The sequence below is a fragment of the Pongo abelii genome, chromosome 13 (genome assembly GCF_028885655.2).
Source record: "Pongo abelii isolate AG06213 chromosome 13, NHGRI_mPonAbe1-v2.0_pri, whole genome shotgun sequence".
NCBI classification, from domain to species: Eukaryota; Metazoa; Chordata; class Mammalia; order Primates; family Hominidae; genus Pongo; species Pongo abelii.
In genome coordinates, this window is record NC_071998.2 from 40,748,199 (window position 1) to 40,761,262 (window position 13,064).

The 13,064-nt window shown below is 35.5% G+C and overlaps 1 protein-coding gene and 1 pseudogene across 7 annotated transcripts in view; one reads left to right on the top strand and one right to left on the bottom strand.

The window, feature by feature from the left end:
• Positions 1-13,064, bottom strand: part of CNTLN (centlein) — a 352,032-nt gene that overhangs the window by 54,305 nt on the left and 284,663 nt on the right. The gene's annotated exons all lie outside the window — the stretch shown is intronic.
• On the top strand, positions 1,013-2,963 carry LOC100449767 (sorting and assembly machinery component 50 homolog; annotated as a pseudogene).

The following is a 13,064-nucleotide window of genomic DNA, read 5'->3' on the forward strand; positions in this document are numbered from 1 at the left end:
CTTTTAATTTATATGAATAGTTTTAACATTATATGCCTTTATAGCAAATTTGAACCTATGTGATATTAGCAAGGTAGTGTCTTTCAAAATAATCTGAATAACTAAATGAACGCATTTTAATTGGATTTGTTGAACCACATCACTTAAACTTCTGTTCCCACAAGTATGGGGAAAATAATGGATAGTAAACATGTTATATGTGAAATTTAGAAAGTTAACTAATATAATTGACTTTCAAGTATTCATGGGAAAAATAAATATTTGTCTATTCACAGAAAAAGAGTTTGACTTTTGGTTTGCTGTTATTTCAAATCTTCTGTTTAAGTTACGAGAAGAAAGGCTCTCTTGAAAACTAAATACCAGGTACTAAATACTGGGACAGATAATGGGAACCAAAAGTATATCCAGAATAATTCATCATCCTCACTACCAACATAATTTCTCAATGTTTATATGGTAATATTATGAGTTCAGTTGTAGCCCTCCTAAACATGAGACTTACATATGACATGCTTACTAATAACTATGAGGTTGCAGTGCATACCCATTCTGACTCCTTTCCTCAATAAGAAAGAAAGGATGGTAGTGCTGTTTGATGTCCTAAAGGAGAAACTGTGCAATGTCTTTCTGAACTCCTCTTTTTTACTCTCCTTCTCCTGCTTAAACTCAGTTAATTCAACATAGAAATAGCTATTCCTCACATGTCCTATTTACTATTTACCACTTTAATTATATTCTTCCTTCACCCTCTTTGTCAATATTTTTTTGTTACTGGAGTTGAGTGGCGGCAAGAAGAATCTACCCCAATTTAAAGATGTTTTAAGTGAATGTCCACTCAAAGAACCAAGAAAAAAAATAAACATGCCAGATCAACAAAAATAATACTTGATGTTTCAAGGTGATGTTAACAGTATTATCTGTATCTAAGTAAAGAACGGCAGCCTCCTGCCCTCATAACCAAGGCTTGGTCAGGCCTGGGGAGCTCTCTGAGGTGGCAGCAGGAGAAGGAAGCATGAGGACATTGTACACGCAGAGTTTGGAGCCTCTTCCACCAAGAGGATCTGGCTTTGGAGCATCAGAAAAATGAAACTGAATTTGCTGAAGGTGAAAGTGAAGCTAAACAGGAAATTCTTAAAAACAAAGATTTGGCTGTTCAACATGCCCATTTCGATGGGCTTGGATGGACTAAATAAAGATAATATCACCGTTTGTAAAACTGGAGATGTTTTTAAGGCTAAAAACCTCACTGAGGTAATGTGGAACTCTCATGAAGCCCGTGAAAAATTTCTTCATCCAGGAATTTTTTAGACAAGTGGATTTTTTGAGTGATACATGTCAAGGTGACAATGCATTTCCAAATGGGTTAGATGTTACCCTTGAAGTAACTGAATTAAAGAAATTAATGGGCAGTTAAAACACCATGGTTGGAAACAATGAAGGGAGTATGGTACTCGGCCTCAAACTCCCTAATCTTCTAGGTTATGCAGAAAAGGTGACTTTTAATTTTTCCCATGGAACAAAAGAAGCTTCTCATGGCCTTTCTTCAAAACATGGCCCAGAAACTTCAAAAGGAATTTATCTGTAAACTTACATAAAGTTACTGAACAGTTCCCTTGGAGCTCACTTCCGGAGATGAACAGAAGATGATCAGCCAAGTACAGTCTTCCCATATGAAAGACCAGCAACACCATCAATTGGAAAGGCATGTGGTGAGACCTGGGCTGCCACTTAAGGACAGCATCATTTGCTGTTTGAAAGTAAGGCAGACATTCACTTAAATCATCTCTTTCACATGCCATGGTCATCGATTTTCAGAATTCTTCCATCTTACCAAGAAAATGTGTTTTGCTGAAAGTTAACCAGGAACGGACAGGCTACACTACAAGGGATATAAGCTTCATCAAAGATTTTGAACTTCAGTTGAATAAACCACTCATATTTGATTCAGTTTTTTCAGCATTTCTCTGAGGTGGGATGTTGGCACCATGGTGATAAACTATGAGTCCTGCTGATAGTTTCACCTTGGGAGACCAACAAGTGCCCAAGGATTCAGCATGCATAGCACCGGAGCAAAGTGCAGGCGACCACCTAGGTGGAGAAGCACGCTGGGCCAGCAGCCTGCATCTGTATACCCCAGCACGTTTACAGCCAAACCAGGGCAGTTTGGGAGAACTTTTCCAAACTTTTTTTTTTTTTTTTTTTTTTTTTTCAGTTAAAACAGTTAATTTTTTTTTTTTTTTTTTTTTGCCTTCAAAGGCATCTGTTTAACAAAGCACATCTTGCACCGCCCTTAATCCATTTAACCCTGAGTTGACACAGCACATGTTTCAGAGAGCACGGGGCTGGGGGAAAGGCCATAGATCAACAGCATCCCAAAGCAGAAGAATTTCTCCTAGTCAGAACAAAATGGAGTCTCCTATGCCCACCTCTTTCTACACAGACACAGCAACAATCTGATCTCTCCTTTCTTTTTCCCACACTTCCCCCCCTTCTTTTCAACAAAACCACCATCGTCCTCATGGCCCGCTCCCGATGGTCGCTGTCTCTTCGGAGCTGTTGGGTACTCCTCCCAGACAGGGCGGCCGGGCAGAGGCGCTCCTCACCTCCCAGACGGGGCGGCCGGGCAGAGGCGCTCCTCACATCCCAGACGATGGGCGGCCGGGTAGAGGAGCTCCTCACCTCCCAGACGGGGCGGCTGGGCAGAGGCGCTCCTCACTTCCCAGATGGGGCCAAACATTTTTTTCTCAACACAGGAAACCTCTGCAACCTCAACTATGGGGAGGGCCCCAAAGTGTATTCGTGAGCTGGCTGAATGCATCTGCCAGTTTTATGGCACCAGGATTGTCTTTAGGCTTGGCAACATGGCTCTGTTGGAACTTAATTACTACTTTCCTATGGGAGTGCAGACAGGCAACAGGATATGTGATAGCATCTAGTTTTGAGCTGGGATAAGGTTCCTGTAGCTGACACCGCAGCGGGAGAAGCTCTGGGACCCTGATGGCAGTGAGTTGCCCACCATGCAATTTCTCTCAGAGTAAATGTGGATGAGAGATTCTTTAACTGCAGTCTATGTGAAATACCCCGTTCATAAATTTTAAAGACATACACACGAAAAGAGGCCATAACTTTTAAAGTACAATTACAATGATTGAGTTATCAGAAACAGATTATCAAATATCTGCGGAAGTCTCATGAAGACTGCTGATTCATCTCTGATTAAACTTGGTTTTCCTAAAAATCAGATTTCAATACTTTTATTTGATTGTTTTCTTGTCCTTGTGGTGTGCTATTACAATAGTATTACTTCTTATTTTATGGTATTTTATTGCTCAAAAAGGCCTTTGTGGACTAGCCAGAGGAAATGAATATCCATGTATAGTATTAAATTGCTCATAATACCTAATTCCTACATAAGCTTCAAAAGAGAGGCATCAGTATTCCTTAGAATAATTTTTGACTTCTGAATAATAGACCATGATATATTTCTGAAATTTAAATTTTATAAGATAAAGAATTTCTCAGTAAGCCTCTGAAAAGCATGAATATAAACATTAAATTACATTTGAATCAGTTCTTAGGAAGACTACATTATCACATTAATCTAAATTAAATATTATCAACTTTGGGGGTTATAGAGTCAAAGGCTAAAGATCATCATTTGCAGCTCCAAATTCATATATTCAAGCTAGCAAAAGATATATGTTTCTTACATATATCCTAAATATGAATAACATCTTAATACTTAAAAACTGAAACATTTTCATGATAGGGTCAATAGTTAACTGTATGTCTCTCGTTGGTTGTACCGTATCTAAGCCTTGCAATAAAGTGCTTGGATGAAAGCCAGTCAGGGAATTTCAAAACCCTACAACTCATTACAAATTTAACAGCAGCAGTACTAAGTATTCATATGATGTTGATCATTTATAAATATACCCTACAAAAATTCTCAAGAGAAGCAATAATGTTTTTTTCTATTCCCTGTATAAATTTCATAAGATTCAAGATAGTGAAAAATGGACATTTTTAGAAAGGACTTTTAAAAATCTTTGGATTTGATAAAATAAAAAGTTACTGATACCATTTAAAATGGGATTTTAAAAAACTAAGGACCAACATATGTAAAAATTACCAAAAAAAGTATTTCACAGCATAGAGTAGAAATTTCTTTTATACAGAAAAAAGAGATTTGCAAAGTTTTGACCTATACTATATTATTCAAGGTATTTCTCACAGATTTCACTGAAAAGCTATTTTTTCCAACACACAAAATTCCACATAGGAACTTCTACCATCATCCTTCCCTTCATTTTCTATTCAGAATTGTTTTCTGTTTATCATATTCTTTCAAGTAAAAAGGCTTGACCTAACAAAGTAGGTCACTCAATAAATAAAGTCAAATAAATACCTGACTCTCAGGCAGTTATGCTACATCAAGGACAACGATTCATGTAGATCTTTAGTAAGAGGGTAAGTCTGAGTGTTCTTTCATTTTTATTAATCAAGCCAGTTGATCTGCTTTTCTTCTAAATCAGTAGTTCTTAAATAGTACATACTATCCAGATGTGTATTTTGGAAATTTGTTGGGGCACTTTTGAGTGCCACAATGATTGGCAACTGAAGTGGGTGACAGCAAAGAATACATAAGTACTGCAATGTATAAATCAGTCCTGCCCAATAGAAACTACTCTGTATCCTGCATGACTCTGAAATTCCTGTCAATTATTCATGTAGGTGACAATTAACATATAATGAAATAAACCTAAATCCTAACTCAAAATGACATACAGACAAAGTATTTGTATTCCTGTGGCTCCGCAAATTTAACTATCTTGTAAATTAGAGGAAGAGTAGAAGATGAGAATGAGTAGTTCTTTCCTTCTCTGAGGTAGAGCTATAAGAATGTAGGCTTACCACATGGCCAATAAGCATGGCCAGAGCTGCATGGAGAAAGCTGGTCTGGTCTGGAATAAAGAGATGTGAGACAGAAGCATTAAAAACATTAGAGTGTCTGTTTGCAATTTTCTGTACCTTTACCAAGTCTATGATCTACAGTTCATCCTTTGATTTTGTGTTTTTTTCTTATGTTAGTTTGAAGTCTGTTTCTATCACTTGCTATCAAGAGAGTCTTGTTAATACAGTCTTCTTAGTATAAGTTCAACAGTCTCTTCTCAGTTTTCTATTATCAGTTCCTCTATGGGATCTGACACTGTTGACCAAAGCTTCTCTTTTTCTTGTTAAAAACTTTCTCTCCCTTGTTTCTTTATTAAAGTACTCAATTTTTCCTCCACATTCTCTGTACAGTTCTTTTGGATCTCTTTCTCTGACTCCTCTTTGTCCATATAGCAGATAACTCCCCCAAACTTAAGATCTTGCTGCAAAGATTTGCTCCACCTCCAGCATTCTTTCTCCAGGCTAATGACATCAGTAGATTTCCTTCTTCATTTTTAATGAAATATTTCAATATACCATAGGTATATAAAGAAAAATACAATGAATGCCCATGTGTTAACCAGTCAACTAAGACAATATATTACCAATACAGTTGAAGCTATGAACGTCTCTCCTGATCCACCAGAAATAATCACTATCCTGAATAACTTTGGTGTTTATTTTTCCCTTACCTTTCTTTATACTTTTAGAATATATACACATATAGACTCCCCAACCATACAGCAATTTAAAGACACTATTTCACATTGTAACAATCCCTGAAATTGTAATACAACTCCCCTTCCTAGATATCACACAATACCTGCTATTATTTAAACAATATTTTTTCTTTTAAATTGCATATTCTGTTGATTGTTGGTGAATATGAGTCCTATTATCTTACTATGTTACTGATCCAGCAATCTTGCTGAAATCTCTTATTAATTATAGTAATTTGTCTGGAGATTCTGTGGAGACAAGCATAATGTATGGGAACTAATTATGGTTTTGTTTCTTCATTTCTAATATATTTAACTTTCTCTTCTGTCTCTTATATTAATGTGCTGGTTAGGTACTCAAGTACAACATCAAAGACAAACAATGATAGCAGGCATAGAAGTATTCTTCCTGATTTCAAAAAGAATGCATCTAACTTCTTTAAGTATGATGGCTAGTTCAGGTTTTTGGTAGACACCTTTTAACAGAACTGTTTCAGGTTTTTGGTAGACACCTTTTAACAGAATAAGAAAGTTCCCTGCTAGTCCTAGTTTGCTAAGATAATTTTTATCATGAACAGATATTTAATTTTATCAAAAAAAATTTTTACCTTTTTTATTGTGGTAAAAAAACACATGAGATCTACTTTCTTAACAAATTTTCAAGTGTACAGTACATAAACTTCCCTCTTACAACTGCTTATGCTTGCAGCCCATAAATTCAGGTATGTTATGTTTTCATTTTCATTTGTCTCAAGGTATTTTCTAATTTTCTTTGTGACATCTTTAACCCATTGGTTGTTTAAGACTGTTTGGTTTAGCTAGGCATGGTGGCTTACGCCTGTAATCCCAGCACTTTAAGAGGCCAAGGCGAGTGAATCACTTGAGGTCGGGAGTTTAAGACCAGCCTGGCCAACATGGCGAAACCTTGTCTCTCCAAAAATACAAAAAATTAGCCAGGCATGGTGGCTCACGCCTGTAATCCCAGCTACTCAGGAGGCTGAGGCAGGAGAATCACTTGGACCCAGAAGGTGGAGGTTGCAGAGAGCTGAGATCATGCCACTGCACTCCAGCCTGGGTGACAGAGCGAGACTCCATCTCAAAAAAAAAGAATGTTTTGTTTAATTTCTACACATTTGTGGATTTTACAGTTGTCCTTCTGCTATTGATCTTTAGTTTCATACCATTATGATCAGAAAAGATACCTTGTATTATTTCAGCCTTCTTAAATTTATGTTTTTGGCCTAACATGTAGTCTATCCTGGAAAATATTTCATGTGCACTAGAGAAGAATATATATTCTGCTGTTTTTGGGTAGAGTATTCTCTACACATCTGTTAGGTTCAATTGGTCCACAGTTTTGTTCAAGTCCTCTGATTCCGTATTAATCTTGTTCTATCCATTGTTGAAAGTGGAGTACTTACGCCTCCTATTATTGTGTTGCTGCCTACTTCTCCCTTCAGCTGTCAAAGTTTGCTTCCTATACATACAGGAGTTCTGAGGTTTGGTGCATAAATATTTATAACTGTTTTATCTTCTTGGTGAATAGGCCCTTCTTTCAGGTGAATGTCTTTGTCTCTTATAATGGTTTTTGATTTAATATCTGATATTGGTATAGCCACCCCTTCTCTCCTTTGCTTACCCTTTGTATGGAATATAGTTTTCCATCCCTTCACTATAAGCCTGTATCGTTAAAACTAAAGTGAGTCTCATAGAGACAGGATATAGTTGGATTCTGTTTTTTTAATCCATTCGGCAACTCTCCATCTCTTGACTGGGGAATGTAATCCATTTATATTTAATTATTGATGGTGAAAAAATTTCCTATTGCTACCTTGTTGTTTTCTGTCTTATAGCTCTTTTGTCTCTCTTTTCCTCTGTTGCTATCTTGCGTTGTATTTCATTGATTTTTTTTTTTTTTTTTTTTTTTTTTTTTGCAGTGACACGTTTTGACTCCTTTCTCACTTTCTTTGCGTATCTTCTATAGGTATTTTCTTTGTGGTCACCATGGAGCTTACATAAAATATATTGTTTATAACAATCTTTTAAGCTGACAACAACATAACTTCAATCACATACAAAATATTCATACTTTTACTTCTCTCCTCACATGTAATTTCATGAAACAAATTACATCTTTTTATATTATGTATTCATTATCATATTTTTAGTTATGTTTTTTAATACCTATTATTGTAATTTCCATGCCAGAATAAAAAGTGATTACACACCACTATTTACCTTTACCAGTGACCTTTATACTTTCACATGCTTTTAAGTATTGCTGTTTAGCATCTATTTGTTTCAACTTGAAGAACTCAGTTTAGTATTTCTTCTAAGAAAGGTCTAGTGGTGATGAAGTCCCCCTACTTTTGTTTGTCTGGGAGTCTCTTTCACTTTCATTTTTGAAGACAGTTTTGCCAGACATAATATTCTTGGTTGGCATGTTTTATCTTTTTAAGGTGTACACTTCTTTAAGTTTATTTCTTAAGGATGTTTCGTATATTTACAGAGTTGTGCAATTATCACCACAGACTAACTGTAGAGTACTTCTAAAGAAGCTCATGCCCATTTACAGAAACTCCTTTCCCATCCCTGGCTCTAGTCAACCACTGAATCCAATTTCTGTCTATGGATTTTGCCTTTTCTGGACATTTTATATAAATAGAATCATACTGTATATGGTCTTTTATTATTAGCTTCTTCCACTCGGCAATATGCTTTCAAGGTTCATCCATATTGTAACATATGTTAGTATTTTATTCCTTTTTATTCAGGAATGATAATCCACTGTATGGATACACCACAGTTTTTTCTCCATTCATAAGTTGATGGACCCATAGGTTGTTTCTCCTTTGGGCTACTATGAATAATGCTTCTATAAATGAATGTACAAGTTTTTTATGTGAACTTATGTTTTCAGTTCTTTTTTTTTTTTTTTCTTTTGAGACGGAGTCTCGCTCCGTCGCCCAGGCTGGAGTGCAGTGGCGCGATCTCAGCTCACTTCAAGCTCCGCCTCCCAGGTTCACGCCATTCTCCTGCCTCAGCCTCCCGAGTAGCTGGGACTACAGGCGCCTGCCACTACGCCCGGCCCTTTTTTTTTTTGTACTTTATTTTAGTAGAGAAGGGGTTTCACCATGTTAGCCAGTATAGTCTCGATCTCCTGACCTCATGATCCACCCGCCTCGGCCTCCCAAAGTGCTAGGATTACAGGCTTGAGCCACCACGCCCGGCCGTGTTTTCAGTTCTCTTGAATGTATACCTGGGAGTGGAACTGGTAGGTTATTTGGTAACTCTATGTTTCACTTTGCGAGGATCTGTCAAACCATTTCCCAAAATGCCTGTGCCATTTTACATCCCCATAGCATTGTATGAAGGTTACAATTTCTCTATATCCTTATCAACACTTGTTAATGTTTGTCAACTTATTAGTCTCAATGATCCAGCTTTTGGAATTGTTGATCATGTCTGCTGCATTTTTACTTTCTACGGTATCAACTTTGCCCTTATTTTAATATTTCTATTTTCTTTGGGTGTCTTAGTTTGGGCTGCTATAATAAATTATCACAGACTGGATGGCTTAAATAACAAACATTTATTTACTATGATCTGGATGGTGGGAAGTCCAAGATGAAGTTATGGGTAGATCTGGTGTCTGGTGAGGCCATTCTTCCAAGTTGGCAGATGGCCATCTTCTCATCATCTGCATATGGCAGAGAGCAGAGAGATCTCCTGTTTCTTCCTCTTTTTATAAGGACATTAATCCCATCATGGGGGCCCCACCCTCATGAACTAATGTAACCCTAACTAATTCTCAAAGCCTCCACTTTTGAAATGATCACACTGGGGGTTATGAATTATGGGGGAACACATATATTTAGTCTACAACACTGGGTTTATTCAATTTCTCATTTTTAAATAAAATGTTTAGCTCTGTGATTTTTAGACTTCTTCTAGTCTTACTACAAGTATTTAAGGATATAAATTTCCATCTGAGTACCACCTTAGTCACATTCTAAAAGTTTCCATATGTGTTATTTCATTGTGATTCAATCTGAAGTATTTTTCATTTTCATTTTGTTTTCTTCTTTGACCCATTAGTTTTTAGAAATGCCTCTATAAATTGGCATCAGATATTTTTAAGTTAACTTTTTAAAGTATTTTCTACTTCACTTGTGTTAGATAATATTATTTATATGATACAAATCCTTTGAAATTTATGGAATGTTGTTTTGTGGCCTAGTTATGTGAACATTTTTGATAAATACTTACAGAAAGACTTTTTATTGCTCTGTTAAAATAATGTATATCTTTAATGACTTTTTATCAGCATTACTTAAAAGTACTGATATTATCAATACATGAATTATTTATTTTGAGCCTAAGTTATTAGATGTTTATATTTTAGAGGCTCTCTGCTCCCTTTTCCAGCAAATCTCCTCAAAATAACTCTAAAATGTATGCATATTTAATTATACCCTCTAATTCCTCTCTTTCTGTTCCCATTCCTCAATTCCTCCCGTGAACTGATTCTAATAAGCAGCAGTTGGCATAGAGAATGATAAAGTATATCATTCCCTTCTTGATATACTTTAACCATTTGACTTCTAAGATACTCTTTTCTCTTGCTTTTCCCTTTCACTGGCTCTCCTTTCTGGTCCTTTCTCATCTGTCCAACTTCTAAATATTGGAGGGCCTAGAGCTCAGATCTTGGACCTTATCTCTTTTGTACCTATCTCCACACCCTTGGTGATTTCATTCAGCTTCATTTTTAAATGCCATCTACATACTCATGGCTGCAAAATTTATATGTCCAGCCCAGGCCTGTCCCCTAAATTTTAAACTCATATATCCTACTACTTACTTGATATTTCCAGTTCACTGACAAATTACCATTTGGCTACAAACGATAAGCTGTTGTTGATTTTAGATCCTACGGATTTAGTTTCTTTTTTTTTTTTTTTTTTTGCAAGTTCTAGTATGCATTTATGAGGCCCTTTTTAATATTTTATTCAACTTTCTTGGTATTTTCTCACCACAATATTTAGTATATTACATTGTCACAAATACAATTCTTCTATCATCAACTTTCTAATCACTTTGTTAAAAACCTGAAAAATATCTTAAATACCTCTTTTTTCTTTACCTTCCCATATGCAATTAGTCATCAAACTTTTGGGGTTATAACACTGCAAAGTCTCTTGTTTTTTAAAAAAACTTTCTATTTCTATTAATATTGTCTAGATCTCTTCCTAATCATCTTTTGCCTTGATATTTAAACAATAATTTATCTAGTTGCTTGCATTCAATCTCTAGTCTCTCGAGCCTTAGTCTCAGTCCTTATTCTACATCAGAATCACCTGAGAGCTTTAAAAAACTACCAAGGTACAGGGCCCAACTCTTAGATATTCAAATTTAATTGGTTTAGGGTCAGGCCTTGGCACAAGTATTTTTCAAAGTTCCCCAGGTGAGGATAATAAGTGGTCAGGGTTGAGAACCACAGCCAAACCGGATTATTCACTATTCTCCACAAACTGCTATGTCAGCTAGATGTCTTTTCAAGCTATCCTTTCTTCTAATGACTTTGCTCAATGCACACAACTTCCAAAATCATACAAAACCTTAAGGTTAAGCCCAAATACCACTCCTTCAAAAGCCTTAATCAAGAACGACAGGAACGAATAACTCTCTCTCCACATGCATTTAAACATCCATGGTATATATACACACGCACACATATACATATATATCTCTATATCTCACAATTTCCTTTTATTATTATTATACATATGTTCAACTCTGTTATTATCGGGGACAAGGATCATATTTAATTCATTGTTGAATATCCCATTATTATAGTGCTTTACATGTGTTAGGTACAGTAAACTAAACTGAATTGTAACAAACATACCTATCCATGTGCATACCAATATTCTAGTCATTTAAAACCAAACTCTAAAATATATGCACAGTTAAATAGTATATCAATTCAATAGTGATAAATATGCTATAATTTTTCACTTCCTGAAATATTGATATTGATGAGACATACCTACCTGAAAGTATGTTGATGTAAAAAATGAGGACACTACCAGAAATATAAAATTGTGCAATATATTATAACACTGCTTTATTTTAAACAGAAAAGAAATTTCTAACTGATGCTATTCAGGTCACATATTCTCATATTAATATTTTCTTCGGTAAGATAAGAAATGAATCTGAAAACAGAGTATAAGAAGTATAATTTTATAGTATACAGTGTTCCAAGTGGTAATAATAGTTTCCTACAAAGTCTAATATAGGACACAGATATTCCGTTAACAAGTACCACTTGCTTCATCTAGAATAGAAGACACGACATAGGAATAAGACAGTCACGTCCAATTCCACATGGATTCTCAGCTCTGATTCTGGGTTTTGCACAGTTTACCTTGCGAACATGATCCAAGTGACATTTTGCAAATTCCTGGATAAATGTTGCTACACTCTGCTAGGAGAGAGACAGGCTATGTCATGCACAGATCAATAACCGCACTGTGTTTCATCAGCCTCAAAATCAAAAGTGCTTCATCTGGCAAAAGCCATGGCCCTAGAGAATCTGACGTATATAAACTGAATACCCGACAAGGAATGTGTACTACACAAACTATTAGGGTAAGGTAAAAGAAAACTCTGGAGATTAGCAATAAGGTACAAAAAGAGTAGTTTTCTACTTCATTATTATTAGAGGTGTGAACACAGATCACAAAAATGGAAATGAGGCTATTTAAAATTCTGCAATTCCTGACAGGAAAAAAAATGGCTCTGGTACAGTTTAATACCTTTAATCTTTCAAATAAGAATTCTGTAAATAAATATAAACCAAGGACAAATATAAGTTTGGATATAATAACAATCACATAACTCCAAATACAGAAATTTTTAAAATGAAGATCCAAGAAATAAGGCCCTTTTAGTGTTATTAAAGGGTTTGCTAAAGGTCTCTTCAGATTTAGTAGTTTTCATGCTCAATGTTTATATGCTAGATTAACTAGAAAACTCAAGGCATTTGTTGAATGGGCTGTGCTCTGTTGTTTTTAATTCCAAATTCTGACACTTAGCAAAAGTCTTTTATTTGAGGCTTGATTAAACTAATTTAAGATTATTTGGTTAATGTAATTGGACAACATATGAAGCAAATTTGAAAACTCAAATTCTAAAAAGGAAACTGCTTTAAGATTGCCATTGCCAAAAAAGTTTCTGCAGCAAAACGTGCGACTGCAGAATTTAGCTGTATCTGACTCAGACGGTAGGGGAATCAATAATTCATCAAGAAATCAGAGAAGATAATGATGTTTAATTATAAACTAAACAACAGTATATATTTATAATGTTTTTTATGAATATTGAGAAAATATGTAATATTTATCAAAT